Here is a 17,515-nt window from a genome sequence, read left to right on the forward strand (position 1 = left end):
GTCCTCTTCGTGAATGTTGCGACGAAACGACTTCATCAAGAGAAAAATAAAACAGAAAAAGTTGACTGTATGATGTTATAAAAACAAAATTAATAAAAGGCGAAAATGTGTATCTGGTTTTTTTTTTTTTTTTTTTTTTTTTTTAAAGTGTTAAAAAGTGACCTATGATTAAAGAGCAGATATCACCCTCGAGGTGCACCACAATTTTGAAGAATTCGTAGCCTTTTCTTATTTATTCTGCAAAATAGTATATGCAGGATCATTAAGACTTGAAAAAATAGAGTGCGCCCTGTTGAAAATACGAGTTATTACTCTATAACATACATTTAAAAACTTTTAATATAAATACAGTGGTCTTTTGTTTACGTCACTCAGTCACTTTCTTTCATCATTTACACTTGTTTGAATCTAAACAAATCTTCACGAAGGATGTTGAACTTTTGTTTGATTCAATCCCTCTTGTTGCCATTCCGATAGAAAACAGTAAACTGATTTGATTTAGTCATGAACACAACACGCGATCAAAGCTACACAATTTATGAACTCAACACGTGCGGTTTTTATTGACTGACATTCTTTTCTGAACTCAGTTACTTCGTGATACGCGTGAGCGTGGACATAAATAGGTCTATGACTTGAGCGATTACACGAAAAAACCCTAACTACATCCAAAAACAGTTTAAATGCGATATTATCTAGAGGAAAGTCGCCTGAAGCGACCAGTTCGTGGAAAAGAATATATGTATCCAACTGTCCACTTCTTTTTAGTTGGGTAATTACGTCTGGCAACAGTTTCTGAACCTGTTGTTGTGCATTTGCTTCTGTCTGTAGGATCTTCCTCAATTGAAGAATCGTCATTTGAAATGAGAACAATATTGTGCGAATCCTTTGCAACTATTCTTTGTCCGCCTTTCAGAACATCTGCCGGAATGACTTTATAATCGTGCCCTGCATACGATTGTTTCCCAGTGCGGGGTGCAAATACCCGTGCGGCACGGAACACACCGCTGCGAAGGAGTCTACAGTGTGCAAACAGGCTCGTCACTTTCACTGCCTTTTGCACTAGCGGCGGACTACGTTCAGTTTTATTGTGTGAGTTCCACAGCTTGACTAAATGTAGTAATTTCGCCTTACGCGACTTGTTTGTTTATTAGCGAGATTTAAGAAACAGCACGTTTCGTTTTGCAGCTCGTTTCGTTTGGTGAATGAGTCACCCCGCGAAACGGAACGTGTAACGAGACGGCATAGGCCGCAGACAAGATTTAGATGTATTCACGTTTCGTTTCGGAATGAAAGGCCGGGCATGGCAGGATATGATCCGCTGACTGGGCATGGCATAATTTCAACTCCACGAGTCAATAAAGGATTGACATACTCGCATTGCACGCACAAGAGCTTCACATTTTTCAATTCATGCACCTGATCACATACGAAGCCAGAATAAAAATTCGATGCGATGACCTACTTCTGCTTCGCCATTTGCTTTCTCACCATGAAGTTGGATAAATGTACCAGGATCAGCACCCTTCAAAATATTTCAGTTCACAACAGTTGTCTACCTCCAATGAACACATTCTCAGCGCTGAAAGACTGTGAAAGGGTTGATGAATCTAGCAATGCATAAAATGGCCAACAAATAAAACTGTTAGTGTGCAAAAATACTCACAAAAGTTGACGAAATATTGTTCGTTTTTTGGGGGTGGAAAACGTGACTGCGTTTTGACGTTCCACGTTCCGTTTCAGTTGACCTTCACCTTTCCAGCGAGAGACCCCCGAAATAATGACGTTTACCACAACTTCAAAACGAAACGTCCCAACGTTTCGTTTCTTAAATCTCCGTATTTCTTTCACAACTTCGTTCCCGTGTCTGTATATAACACTTGTGTGCAAGCAGTCTCAGTAATGTGTAGTGCAATGCTTTCATGTCAAGTTCTTCATGTTTGGAGCGGAGACGCACTGTAGACTCCTTCGCAGCGGTGTGTTGCGTGCCGCACGGGTATTTGCACCCCGCAGCTGGAGCGGTAAGTTGAGTGGGGTTTGTGTCTCGATAAAACAGCTTCTTGTATAAACATATCGTAACTTTGCACAATAAGATATGTCTTGTTAGATCTGTTAGTGTTTCTTCTACACGCCGATGTACTTTTTGGGTGCATATTTTGTATATTATAGCCGTGATTCTGTAAAATATCACGCCTGTAACTGCACAGAAGCAAATTTCGTAGCATTCGCAACAAATTACTGGTGTAAACTTTAATGTGAAGAACTGCCATCAGTTCCACATAAACTTGAACCTCTCTGCAGTACTGAGGCCGAGTTTCAAGCTTTTAGGACCTTGCAGACAGCGAAAAGCATTCGGAGAATGAGAATTATCCTACAACTTCTGTGTTTGGCCCCCGAAGCTGTCGTGTTTCTCCCCCGCAGCTGCCGTGTTTGCCCACCGTTTGTGTTTGACCACCGACCCTGCACACTCATGTTTGTGTGTTTACTCAGGTATGGGTGTTACTCTTCCGGCTTTTGCCGGATTTCCGGTTTTTGAAAAAATCTGAAGCCGGAAATTCCGGTTTTCCGGGTTTAAAAAAAAAAAAAAAAAAAAAAGCTTCGTTTTGCTAAGTTGAAATAACGAGCAGCGGTTCCGATCCGACTTTTGACACCGGTTCGCGTGCTTTCTCGGTTCGCTCCCTTGGATTTGCCGCCATCTTGCTTATTATGATTTGGTTTCGTCGGTGTCCAGAAACTTTCTTTCAAACTTGAGCATTTTGGACCCCTGCCTTTCAGGTTTTTTGATTTTCCCCAGTAACACCCATTGATAAACACATTTTATAATATTTGTGTGTTTCAGCACGTATGGATTATAAATGCTACCAGTGTGGAACAACTTTTGCCATCTTCCATGAAATTATCGCCCATAACGTCAATGTACACCCCGATAAGCAGCTCAAAATTAGAATTTTGACCGTCAACAGTAACACTGGGAAACAATCGTATGCAGGGCACGATTATAAAGTCATTCCGGCAGATGTTCTGAAAGGCGGACAAAGAATAGTTGCAAAGGATTCGCACAATATTGTTCTCATTTCAAATGACGATTCTTCAATTGAGGAAGATCCTACAGACAGAAGCAAATGCACAACAACAGGTTCAGAAACTTTGCCAGACGTAATTACCCAACTAAAAAGAAGTGGACAGTTGGATACATATATTCTTTTCCACGAACTGGTCGCTTCAGGCGACTTTCCTCTAGATAATATCGCATTTTTGGATGTAGTTAGGTTTTTTCCGTGTCGCACAGTTAGGGCAATGAAATATGGTAATGACACCAAACTTTTCTGGCGTACCGGCTAACTCTGGTGGCTCTTTCCCCAAGAACTTTTGATCATAATAAGTGACCTGGTCCTTGAACGAGTTGAGTCCCATTGATCTGTGAGCGCTACTTCCGGTAACCTTCCCTGAAGACCTGAGATCTTGCCATTCAGGTGTTCTTTGTCGCAGAATGCATCTGGTGATATCCGGGTTTTCTGTAGTCTCAGTTTCTTGCTTTGAGGACGAAATGCAGACGTAATTATTCTGGTCTTGCATGTGAAGGGTTCCATTGCCCAGGCAGTACAAGTGATCTGTACCTTGTAGCTTGGCAGCAAGGTGACACAGCTGATCTGTGTTCTTAAAGCTGTGGTCTATTTATGACTTTCCGAGGCTACGAGGTTGAAAAATAGGGATACAATCATGTACAGAATTCTGTACAGCAAACGCTACCCGAAACCCCACCTATACGGCGTGTATGACCTTGAGAGCTTCAGTCAACGCTTGAATTTTGCAGTGGTAACATCCGGTTTGCTCTCTCAGAGCTGAGCATATTTGTCGAGAAGAATCGAGCAGAAAAAATAAACGACTTGGCAGGGATTCGAACTCAAGGCATCGGAGCCTCGAAATGTCGGGGCCGATGTCTTAACCGCTGGGCCACTCCACCAGTGTTGTCAAAGATAAAAAAAAGAGACAATTTTATATCTTTCTACGCTTGAATTACTATTCATGCGTTGCAAAAACGTAAAAATTGCCATTAAAATTTGCCTTTATTTGCAAACAAGAGAAAGGGGGAATGTACGTTCTGGCTCACCGATTCCGACAGACCCTAAATATTAACTCAAAATAGGCTTCTGGACTAAACTTTTACTAAAATGAAACATGCGACAAAATCAGAAAATTACTGCATAAATCCATACAAAAAAAAAATACAGTAAAGTAAGGTTGTTTTGAACCAATTCCGGGTCTGTCGGAATCAGTAACCCAGAACGTACATTCCCCCTTTCTCTTATACAACATTCTTAAGCTCAATACGCTCTCTCATTTACAAACTTTACTTCATATGTTCTTTCACTGTTAGAATTATATCTGATACATGCAATGTGACTGTCTAAACGAATAGTTAACTCTTTACAAGTGATTCTATTTTTACTTTTTCTTCCCGTCCTATTTGAATCCCCTTTTTTAAAAACTGCTTTTTCAGATCTTCTATATCGATTGGCTTGTTATATTCAGCTCGTGTTTTTGTTTGAATACTTGCTTTCTTACTTTTGTAGTCATCAAAGTCTGTTTGTATCTGTTTGAATTCTTCGTCAGAAACTTTTGAATCTTCAAGTGCTTTACTGATAGACAGTTTTAGGCTAGACAATTTTGATGATGCAAGAGTGGAAATGGATTCGTGTTTTTCAAGCTTTTTCACAATTTTTTTCATTATAGCTGATGCTATAAATGATAAACCACCAACTGCTGCTGCGACACCACCTAGGATTAGAGAAACTGGAGTCCCTACTCCGGTAGCTAACAGAATTGTTCCCGTTACACCTGCAGCTGATGCAAGGATAGTAGAACCAGTGCTGGCATTAGAAAGGCTGTTGTAAGTTGTTGAGTACTTACGTCTAGCGCGAGAATATTTTTCTAATTCATCTTCTAGTTGTTTTTGTATATTACTAATGTGTGCCAGTCTGAATTGTTGACTTTCTGCTGCACTTTCATCAATATTAGGATAAAGCTTCACACTGCTAGTCATCTTTTTAATGCAAAATATAAAATATTTATCTTAATTCTCACTGGCCAGTGTTTCTGCTAAGCTTTGAAGCTGTTCATTGCTTAACACCTTATCTGTATAGTAGAAAGCAATCAAATCAAGATAAGTAAGATTAATACTTCTTATTTCTGTTAAATTATTTATATCTGCGTTAACAACAACATTTTGGTTTGACGTCTGTTTTTTTATTGTGTTAGAATCCTTTTGAACAGCAATAAATACTCTGACTTCTTCAACATTTAATGGTCTCCAGTTGAGATTTATTCCTCTCATTAGAACAGTGTTTGTGGTTTCTTCCCTTTTCCTGACAACTATATCAAATATCATAGTTGCATTCTGCCCTATTGGAAGCTTGGGTATAAAATCGACAATGGTGTCAGCGTCCTTTTCAACACTTTGTTTTCTGTGAATGAGATAGTTGTTCTTATGGAAAGGTTTAACTGCAACTTCTCCCCTGCTGTTAATCGCAGGAACATGGCTAACAATTAGTGGTCCAGCATTGATTGACTTACGGAATGTGTCGTCTTTTCCAACAAGAGTGTATGGACTCACAAGTTCAAACTTCATTTCCCAGTCAATCTTTTTCATAACAGGACTAAGTACCCATTTTTTATTCTGATGTTTCCACATGTAGAATGTGTCATCGACAATTGGATCAGGTACATTAACATCACGGATTTGACCTAGTTTGAGGAATCTTGGTTTCTTTTCATCGTCGATTTCCTTTCTCTTGTAATGACCAGTGTCTGTAAACTCGAATGCATACACTGCACCAACTTCAGCATTGCTCTCAAAGTCGATAGCGTCTGCTAAATCTTTCAACTCTATAGTTGAACATGCAACAGGATAAACTATTGTAGGTCCACTCGACATTTTAATACTCAATATTTTATGGAACTATTTCCAATGTAATGTTAAACAAACAATCAACTGGTTGTCCACTTTGATTTTTCAGATCAATGTGTAGGAATTCATGACACCCTTCCTCCAAGTCCTTGAACTGAAGTGTCTTAAATGTTGGCACGTGCATTTTACAAAAAGAGGCATCACTCGGTGGAAGAATTCTAAGCAGATCAGAACGCTGATCATTAAACAGATTATAGGATGTGTTAAGCTCTCTCATGTGAACAAACAGTACACTGTTAACATCCATGTCAATGGGACGTGTTCCCTTGTATATATTTGTAATTCCAAGCATATCAAGGAGTTTGGTTGGAAACTCAAATGATCTGGTTACTTCTCTAGTTTTGGGCATAGTAAGAGTAGCAATGAGACTTGCATGATTTAAACTCGCTGTAATACCTACTGGAGCAAACAATTCTTTCTCTAAAGTGCAGAAGTCATAGTAACCATCTTCTACAGAATGTGTTTTACCATTAATTCTTACCCAGTTGTTATTCTTTTTTTTACTGATATTATACCAAGTAACCTTGTACATAATTTCATGCAGTGCAACTTTCATTCCTCCATTTTGATTGTTGATAGGGTTTGCAAGTTTAACTGGCACACCAGTCTTCACATTTGTTAGTGTGATAAACATTTTTTATTCAACAACAAAAATGATTCAGTATAAATTCAACAAAGACGTTAAATACAAAACTGGACCATATTACAATCCAAAGACTATTTCTTTCCATGAGTTGGACTTTGCTGTAACAGAAACACAATCCATTCGCGTTAAAGTGCCTGACCCATTCCATTCTTACTTAAATCCCCCAATCAAAAATGATAGTGTTCCAAAGATGTGGAACTCTCACCCAATTCAGTTCTATCAGAATCAGTTAAACTTTGCAATATTCTGTGCAACCACAGGATGTGGAGTGTCCTATGCAGACCACATGAATAATTCAAACTTACTGACAAAGTGTGTGTACACATTTCACGTTTACTATCAGTGCAGGAGAATCTTGTCTGAACTTCAGGCACCAATGCCGCATGAAAAGAGCTGGAACCCATTCAACAATAGGATAAACATGAAAGTGTATGAGCGTCTCTGCAATGAATTCAATATAGATTTTAAGACCGACTTTAGGCAAAAGCAAGACAAAAACCATGGCATGGGAACACTATATTTATGGGGTGTCCACAGGAGGTATAATTTTGATTACTGGCCAGGTCATACATCTTTTTCTTCAAATGTGCAGGTACAGTTAGGATCAATAGAACAACAGCACCACAATGCATGGACTACTTTTATATTAGACACCGGCAAAGGTTTCACTGGATCAGGTGTTGAAAGGATCAATGAATCTATCCGAACATATGCGTGGTGCTTGCTAGGCTCGCAGGCACAGACACGATCAAACATAATAAGAACAAGCACAGGGTTTGATGCACAGAAACAGTTGTTATCAAATTTAGAAGATGTCATAAACTCTGCAGTTGATCTGCCTTCCAGCATCAAAAGGTATCAAGACTCTCTCCGTTATGCAAGATCAAAAGTTGACTTTGCTGTTGGTAACGGCCTTTACATGTTACCTTCTGATCTCCAGCTGCAGATTGGAACAATAACAAATTATAACAATGAAATCATTATTGCTAGTGACACCCAGCCGCTTGGAAAGGGTGAAGAACTGAATTCAGAAATCAGAACGATGTTACAGCCATATCACAATGAACAGAAACAAAGCGTGACAAGTGAAGATCACGCTGCAGGTGAAGATCATTCTGTCACTAGTGATGATCAAGCTGTTAGTATTAGTGATGATCATGAATCGCAGAAGACTGCTCTAGTAATTGGTGGAGTGGGTGTAGGCTTACTTTTGCTTTATTCTCGTTAGCAGAACACCTGCAATTAAAACTATTAGAGTCCAGAGATGTTCAGCCATGAAACCAACAACTTTACCTGCAAAAGATAACAGCCAGCTAACAATTGAACCAATGATTCCTGGAAGTGCATCCAAAGCTTTTGCTGCTATTTTCTTTAATAGTTCTGCAATGTGTTTGAGTTGTTTCTTTACCCATCCCGGATCAGATGGAGATGAAGGTGAAGGTGGAGGTGGAGGTGTGACAGTGCCACCTGTGAATGTTAACACTAATGTGCTTATTGCAAATCCTAACGCAGTTAGTATACTAGCTATTGTGATTCCCTGCTCTCTGAAAAGCGTTCTAATTCTTTCAGCAAGAGTTGTGTCTTCGTAAAGGATTCTTTGAATTGTATTTTTTATTCTGCTGACCTGTGTTCTCAGTTGTTCTCTATTGTTACTTAGAACTTCTAACCTTATGGCTTTCTCCTCCTGCAAATCTTTTAAACGCTTAGAAATTCTGTTTTTTACTTCTTGTTCTAGGTTCAAATCATCAGCATCAGCAAGTTTTTGTTTCTCTTTGTTTATATCTTCATCCAGCTGACCTAGTTTTGACAGATTATTTGCTATTTCACCTCTGATGGTTTGTAGTGATTGATTAAGGGCTTCTATTTCTCTCATAGGTAATAGTTCATGTGGAGTCTTCAGTGAAGTTTCCTCAGAAAAAGAAGTCTCTATCTCTTGTATAAGTTGATCAGCCTCATCTGCAAGTTTATTAAGATCTTGCAATGGAACAGATTCTATTTGAGTAGCAGTTGGTAGTCCTAGTTCTGCTTGTTGAAGTAAGGAAACAACATGGGAAGATGATGACCGTGTGCTAGGCACAATATCTAATTGTCTAAGTCGATTAGCAGTAAGTTTTTGTTTTAGTGAAACTTTTGATAGAAACTTAGCAGGATTAGATTTATATGTAAGTTGGACTTTTTCTCCTTTATCGCTAGTTGTATATAAATGATTTGCTTCCATTTTGAACTGATTTGGATCTAAAACATCAGGTTCTTCTCCTAAACTTTTGTAGAAATCTCTAACTTTACCTTCCAGAAGTTCATGTCGTGCCACCTCATAATGCAGTGAATGATGGTAGGGAACCAAAGGGATTGCTTCGCTCATGTCGTCCGCTGGCTCAAATAAATCTTCAAATCCACCTTCTGCCATTTGTAACTTATTTTTTATTTTGAAAATAAAAAAAAGATGGCACAATCGTTCGGTTCTGTTCTTGATCCTTACAGAAGGCTGAAAGAACCTCTCGGGGTAAAAGGAATAAGGCAAACAGTTATAGTTACAAATAATCCTTCTACTATTGATCAGAATGAAATACTTACTGTTAGGTTTCCTAATCTAGGTAAGAACGATGTTATTGTACCAGGCACTGTAAGACTATCATTCAAATTAGAATTAGAATCTGGCTCAGATGCAAATAGGACTTTGGCTTATAATGTAGGAAGAGCAATTGTGAGGAAGATTACTGTCAAACTGGAAGGGCGGGAAGTGATGTCATTGAATAATGCAGATGTATTTTTAGTTTATGCAGATAATTGGTTGACTGACAATGAAAAGAAAAACAGAGTGTTTCAAGGGATTCAGTCAGACAATGGGATAAAAGTTAGAATAGGAGCCGGAGATAAAGCTGACAACAAAAAAGATAACGCTGTCAATGTTGCTTTTGGAAACAAATTTTGTATTCCACTTGACTTTGAACTCATAAATTCACATCCTCCCTTCTATCAAGGAGCATTGCGTGACAGGCTGTCATACGACCTGACTTTCAATAGTTATGATCGTGTTATGCTTTCACAAGACCCGGAAGCAAAGTATAAGGTGTCTGGAATTTCTTTAGAGTTTGATGTTGTAAACCATCCTGAACTGGCTAGACTTATAGAAAATCAGTACAGTTCTAAGCTGCCTATCTATTATGAAAGAGTGTTGAATCACAGTACACTTTCAAAAAGCCAGGCTGATCCAATCTGGAACATTAACTTGAATACACCAGCTAGGTCAATGAAGGGAATACTTATGTTGTTTGAGGAACCAAAATATTCATATGAAAGGCAAATAGAAAAGTTTTACAATCCACTAATCAATAGAGTATATTGCACAATTGAAGGGCAGCCAAACCAAATATTTGCATCTGGCATGCTGCCATACCAACACTATGATGAAGCAAGAAAGTACTTTACTGGAGGAAGATTGAAAGACCCAACATCTGATCTTGTGGCTAAAGATCTACATTTACACGGTGTTGGCGTAGAAGATTTCTTGACAAATAAATATGCGTTATGGCTGGATCTCAGAACAACTGACGACAACAAACTGCATGGAAGTGGAAGGCGAATTGAAAACGGATCAGAAGGAATCACAATACAAATTGAAAAGGAAGTAGGGAGTAGTAGTAAATCAGTTAAGATCTACGTGTTTGTTGTGTCAGATGCGCAGTTAAACATCTCTGAAAGCAGATTACAGGATATTGTTTATTGAACGTGTTAAAATGAAGTATCTAGATTTTCTTCCAAAAGATCCACACTGTTCTTTGATTTGTGGGGCAACAGGTTGCGGCAAAACAAGATATGTTTTGGATTTATTACAGACTGTTTACATAAATCACTTTGAACACATAGTCATATTCTGTCCAACCATAAAGCATAACAGAACATACAAGGAGAGAAAATTCATATGGTCTGATCAAAATATATTTATTGTAAATCCTTCTGATCGTCTAAATGTTTGCTTGGAGCATTATTTCGATCTTTTTCAGAACACACCAACACTGTTTATTATTGATGACTGTGCAGCAGAACGTGACATTGTTAGAAAGAAAAGTGCACTAGCAAAGCTTGCATTCAGTGGACGACATGCATTAATATCAGTTTGGATATTAACACAAAAATACAATGCAGTTCTGAAAGACTTTAGAGAGCAACTCAAAACAATAACATTGTTCTATTCAAAGGACCGTGACAGTTTTGAAGAGTGCCTTCGAGAAAATGATGTCATTGAAAACAAACAGGAGAGAGAAAGAATAAAGAATAATCTGAAATCTTCTAAGCACTCGAAACTGGTTTTAAAAACTGATCAACCAGTTCAGTATGTATGTTTGTAGAAATCCTTGCTAAGTTCTTGTCAAGTTCTTACTCAAGTTCTTACCAAGTTCTTACTCAAGTTCTTGTCAAGTTCTTACTAAGTTCTTGTCAAGTTCTTGTCAAGTTCTTACTCAAGTTCTTACTCAAGTTCTTACTCAAGTTCCTACCTAAGTTCTTACTCAAGTTCCTACCTAAGTTCTTGTTAAGTTCCTACCCAAGTTCTTACTCAAGTTTAATTACTAGATTTTTATTTTATTCTGCATCAAAATAAAATGAACTGTGATGAATTGCTGATGCAGACTGCTACAGATATTGAAATCTGTGACAGTAGGACTATACCTGATAAAAAAGAAAGATTGTATTCACTTGCTGTTTGTGGAAAAACAAAACACTACCTTGGGCAGCAGTTAACTGTGGAAGAAGTACAACATCTTTCCTCAGAAGATATAGAAAAGTATCATGGACGGTATGAATCAGTGCTTGGTTCTAAGATGGTTAGAAGTATTGGACAGACTGTTATAGGTTTGTACACAAAGATTTTTGGACATTTTACACCTCTCGACTCGGAGGAAGACTTAACACATGATCTAACTCATGACCCTGTTGTTTCCAAGTCCCTCGAATCTGTTGCCTGTGACCTGTATTATCGATTTGGTGCTTTATTAGTACCATTTGTTGCTGGATTAATTACTTTCAAACACATTAATTTTCAGAATAAAAAAGATGACGGATCAGTTGAAGCAGACAGTGGAGCAGACGAAAATACCAGAAGTGAACACAGTGACAAAGAAACCTGGTAGAGTAGAAGCAGGAAAAAAACTAGCCGAATGGAACAGACAAAAAAAGTTAAATCAAAAGGCAAAGCAGAACATTATGTCTGAAGTTGAGCAGACACCAAACATTCCTGAAGTGACTAAGGTCACACAAACTGATCAAGAATTAAAATCTTCATTTCTATCATACAGAAAAGTAGCTGTAGCAGCTGTTGTTGGAGGAGGTGGATACTTGCTTTACAAACTTTGGCAAGGCAAATATAAAGTGTCAGAAAAACCAAAACCAACAAACAAAGCAGTACAAACAATAAAAAAGCCCACAGTAGTACCTGCAGTGGATTCATTTCATATGGAATAATTTTAATATTTTAATTTTGATAACATAAAAATGAGTTCTGAAAAGACAATAGTTAATCTAGTTTATCACGCTGCAGTGATTGGAGGCTTGAGTGTAGGTTACACAATGCTGGGTAAAAGTCTCATCAGAATGAAACCAGCCGACTTGGGAAAGTTAGACTTCGAAGACGGTGCTAAACTAATTGGTGTTGTGACAGCTTCCTTTGCAACAAAAGACTTCCTGGTGAAGCAAGGAATTATTCCAGAAAATATAAACATGTAAGACAATAAAATGGCTAGCTTGGTTATGATGGTGGGAGGTGCGATTGTAAATGCGCTTGCATTTTCTGGCAGCAACTATTTGTTTTCTAAACTGCAAAATGGTGAAGAGAGGGAAAGGCACAACAAAGCCATGGAACAACTGGCGAAAGCACAGGATGAATACGAGAAGAAACGAATTGCGCAGTTAGACTTTATGAATGATAAACTCAGGCAGCAAGGACATGCAAACAAAACCTTTGCCAATGTTGATGCAGCCATTCAAGAATACTATCTTGTAACTGGAAAGAAAATGAAGACAAGTGCTCCTCCAAAACTGGGTGACTTTTATCAGCCTTCAGAAGAGCAGAAGGTGGGCGAGATTGTTTTCATTGTTATTGGTATGGCTGTTGTTTACTTTATTGCGCGTGCTGTCAAATCTTAATATTCTGTCATTTAAAAAACCATGAGTGATGCTTTGTTATCTAAAATATATTATTCCCCAAAAGGATACTGGAAAGGAAGAACTGCTATTGACAAGCTCAGTGACGCAGCAGGTGTTTCTCAAGATATAGCAAAGAAATGGTTGTCAAAGCAGGCAGTTTGGCAGATCTATTTACCTGCACCAAGAAAAATTACACGACCACACTTTGTTAACATTAAACCGAATGACACTCATCAAATAGACCTGCTGTATTTACCGCACGACACAGTCAGAAGGAAGAAATATAAGTATGCACTGACTGTAGTTGATGTTGCAACAAGATACAAAGATGCTGAACCGTTGACAGAGAAAAGTGCTATAGCTACAGCTGTTGCCCTGCAAGAAATTTACAGACGTGGACCACTAAAGTATCCCAGAATGATTCAGTGCGATGATGGTAAGGAGTTTAAAGGAGCTGTCAACCAGCTTCTGTTAAAACATCATGTTACAGTGAAGAGAGGTATTCCAGGAAACCACAGGTCACAGGCTATTGTTGAGAGCTTTAACAAACAGTTGGCAGAAAAACTGTTTTCATATCAGTACCATCAGGAATTTTTGGACACAGAAAGTAAATTGCGTAACACTGAATGGGTCAAAAGATTACCATCAGTACTTAGAGCAATGAATCTGGAGGTATTTAAAGCTACAGGGTTAAGACCAGTTGATGCAATCAAACAGAAAACAATACCTGTTGCTCCAAAGTCAACAACACCAGTGGCATTACTACCTTTCAATCAGAAAGTCAGATATTTATATGCACCCGGTGAAGCTGAGGGTGACAGCAGGAAGCGTGCAACGGATCCAATCTGGAGTATTGACATTCATGAAATCAAGAGAGTAGTAGAGACAAATCCACCTATATATTACTTGAGAGAACCAGCACCGCAAAGAGCCTTTGTAAAAGAGGAATTACAATTAGTTCCACGTGGTACAAATGTTAAATGATTTTTTATTTCAGATTTTATAGTGTTAACAAAAATGGAAGCTCTGAGAAAGAATTCTAAGCAACTTCATTTTTTTAATTTATATTTTTATTTTGAGTTATAAAATCAAACTCACAGCGATGGAAGACTCTGTATTAGAATCTTTATCGACAGTATTTGACACCGTTGAATTACAAGTAACGGATCCTCAAAATGTGCAGTCCAGTGTGCAAGACGCCATCGAACAAATTCCAAACAATTTGTTGATTGAACCTCCAGTAAAAGTGCAGATAGTCAGTTTAATAAAATACAAAACAGTCAGTGATGAGGTGCTAGAAGTTCATGTTTCAACCAGACAACTAGCACTTAATTCTATGGCAGAATTGAATGGAAACTGGGCAGATGAAATGATGAAACGGTTTGAGCAAGCTGCAGAGGATGCAAAGATGAAAGGATCCGGATGGTCAGAAGGTGAAATTCTAAAAATAGAATTGAAGCTAAGTAAATTTGCCCCCATCAGAGGTAGAAGTTACATACCTTTACCTCCTGCTCTTGTCAAAAAACGTGCTGTGCTGAACATAAAGAATGATGATGACAAATGTTTTATGTGGTGTGTTCTGGCAAGACTGTACAGTGTAAAGAAAAATGCAGAAAGAGTGTCTAACTATCATGCATACAGAAATAAACTAAACTTTACTGGTATTGAATTTCCTGTCAGCATTACAAGCATTGACAAATTTGAACAGCAAAACAAACCCATCACCGTAAATGTTTACACGTGGGATGAGGAAGATGAACTGAAACCAGTCAGAATATCAAAGAACTCACCAACGATTGGTGATTGTGATACTAACCATGTTGACATGTTACTAATGACTGATGGTGTAAAATATCATTACACTTTGATTCGTACAATGAGTAGACTGATGGCGAGCACAAGCAATCACAATAGTAAACAAGACTTTTGTAGGCGATGTCTCTTGCGTATTCCATCAATTCATGCAGCACTTATACACAAGCAACATTGTAAGAGCGTTGATGATGCGGTTGTGAAGTTAACAACACCACCGCCAGACAGCAAAGTGTATTTTAAGAATGTATGCAAACTACAGAAAAGTCCTTATGTTGTTTATGCTGACTTTGAATCTATCATTGTGCCATATGAAGGACCTTTACCAAAAGACCTACCTAAAACAGTAACTCTAAGTAATCATCAAGTCTGTTCATATGCATTTATTGTTGTTAGTTCAGATGGTAAACATTCTAAACCGCAATTGTACAGAGGACCTAATGCAGCAAAGAACTTCTTACAGCAAATGAACCAAGTGCGAAATGACTGCTCCAAACAACTGAATCTTTCAGACATTGTTATGAAACCTGAAGACCAAGAACAGTTTAACTCTACCACACAGTGTTGGATATGCGAACAAAGTCTAACACCAAACACAGACAATCCAATAGTAAGAGATCATGATCATGTAAGTGGGCAGTTCCGAGGAGCAGCACACAGCAAATGTAATCTACAATTAAAGTTTGATCCTAAGACTTGGAAGCTTCCAATCTTCTTCCATAACTTGCGCGGTTATGATTCACATCTGATCATGCAGGCAGTAACTGATGAATACAAAGCAAGATGCATTGCGCAGTCTTCAGAAAAGTACATGGCCTTTACTCTGAATAGTTTACACTTCTACGATTCTGCTCAACATCTGATGGGAACACTTGAGTCTTTATCTTCATCACTAACTGCTTTCCCAATCACATGTAAGTACTTTGACAGTGACTTAGTTAGAAAGGGAGTCTATCCATATGAATACATGGATTCGTGGGAGAGGTTTGATGAAGATGAGTTACCACCAAAGGATGCTTACTTCTCACGGCTGAAGGGTAAAGGTATAAGTGACGAAGACTATGAACACGCTAAGACTGCATGGAATAAATTAGGATGTAATACAATGGGTGATTATCATGATCAATATTTGTTGGCTGATGTTTGTTTACTTGCAGATATATTTGAGAATTACAGAAGAACATGTATGAAGCACTACAATCTAGATCCTTCACATTACATATCTGCACCAGGCATGAGCTGGGATGCATTTCTTAGATTTACAGGAGTAAAGATTGACTTGCTATCAGATCTACCTACACTTCAGATGATTGAAAATGGACTACGTGGAGGAATCAGTATGGCTTCACACAATTACTGCAAAGCCAACAACAAATACTTGGACGACTTTGATCCTATGAAACCTTCTAATTACATCATGTATCTAGATGCAAACAATTTGTATGGTTGGGCAATGTGTCAGACGCTTCCACTTCGGAACTTTAAGATCTATTCAGGACCATTTTCACAATGTGTTGTGCTGACAATATTAAAAGCAGGCCCAGACAGTCGAAAGGGATGGATACTAGAAGTTGACTTAGACTATCCACTATCACTTCATGATCTACATAATGATTATCCTTTGGCGGCTGAGAGGTTAAAAGTAAACCCAAGAGAACCTCCAAAGCTGGTGCCCAATCTGTTTCACAAAAAGAAGTATGTGTGTCACTACAGACTGTTACAGTTTTACATTAGACATGGATTAATTTTGAAGGCTGTTCATCGTATAATTTTATTTGATCAAGAACAGTTTATGAAACCTTACATCATGAAAAACACAGAACTGAGAACCAAAGCCGCTGATGCATCAGAGAAAGACTTTTTTAAACTGATGAACAACAGTTGCTTTGGTAAGACAATGGAAAACCCACACAAGAGAAAGGATGTTAGACTTGTTACAAGAGAAAATGAGGCCATCAAGCTGACATCCAAACCACAGTATCAAGACTTTAAATACTTTCATGAACAGCTGTATGGTATCTTAATGAAAAAACTTGTAGTCAAGCTTGACAAACCAGTATTCATAGGCTTTACTGTGCTAGAGTTGTCAAAACTGTTGATGCTTGAGTTTTTGTATGATTATTTGAAACCAAGATATCCCAAATCGAGAGTACTTTACACAGACACAGATTCATTCTTACTTGACATTCCAGCGGATGACATTTACAAAGATCTAGAAGCTGAAAGTCCTGCAGTAAAAGGAAAAGATTCTTTTTATGACACTTGCGACTACCCTAAAGAATCACCATTGCACTCAAATGTTAACAAGAAGATTATTGGAAAGATGAAAGATGAAATGAATGGGAAGATAATTAAGGAGTATGTTGGATTGCGTGCAAAGATGTACAGTGTTGCAAGTGAGAAAGGGGTGGTTAAAAAAGCAAAGGGTGTAAGCAAACAGGTTGTAAAGTCGAGCATATCGCATGATAACTACAAGGAAGCACTGTTTCAGAAGCGAGTGTTTCACCATGACAACCCTAAGATCAGTTCCGCGCTTCATCAGATCAACACAACTATTGTAAACAAGAAATCTTTAGATGCTAATGACACAAAGCGCGTTTATTCATCACCAGAATATTCTTATGCAATTGGGCACTGGAGAACAAACGCGACTCCAAATAGTCTGAGTGTGTAATAAGAATTTTTGTCAATCGGGAAAACCCGCTATGACGGGGAAGTGTTTGTGAAAGGGGAGTAGGCTTTGTTGAGTTTCAAAGCAGCCACCAAGTACACTTTTCAAAGCTTGATTCAATAAACAAGTTTTAATATTCATGAACCACGTGATACACCAGAACCAATCGTGGTGGAACAATATTACACAAGTCATTTGCATAAAGTGCACTCGGTGGCCGCCTGAAAAGGCAGCCTAAATATTGAAGCGTAGTGAAGCGAAGCGTTGGAACAGAGTG

General features: G+C 38.3%; 2 protein-coding genes across 3 annotated transcripts in view; one reads left to right on the plus strand and one right to left on the minus strand.

The window, feature by feature from the left end:
* Positions 1 to 17,515, minus strand: part of LOC138971512 (uncharacterized) — a 247,650-nt gene that overhangs the window by 45,495 nt on the left and 184,640 nt on the right. The window lies entirely within an intron of this gene.
* LOC138971514 (prestin-like) overlaps positions 1 to 17,515 on the plus strand; it is a 90,461-nt gene that overhangs the window by 269 nt on the left and 72,677 nt on the right. Inside the window, exon 2 of one of the 2 annotated variants that reach the window (XM_070344259.1) lies at positions 917 to 1,092. The exons of the other annotated variant lie outside the window; for it this stretch is intronic. The gene's annotated coding sequence lies outside the window, so the exon portion shown is untranslated. The remainder of the gene's footprint in view (positions 1 to 916; positions 1,093 to 17,515) is intronic. 2 annotated transcript variants of the gene reach the window in all.

The sequence above is a fragment of the Littorina saxatilis genome, linkage group LG7 (assembly GCF_037325665.1).
Source record: "Littorina saxatilis isolate snail1 linkage group LG7, US_GU_Lsax_2.0, whole genome shotgun sequence".
NCBI lineage: Eukaryota > Metazoa > Mollusca > Gastropoda > Littorinimorpha > Littorinidae > Littorina > Littorina saxatilis.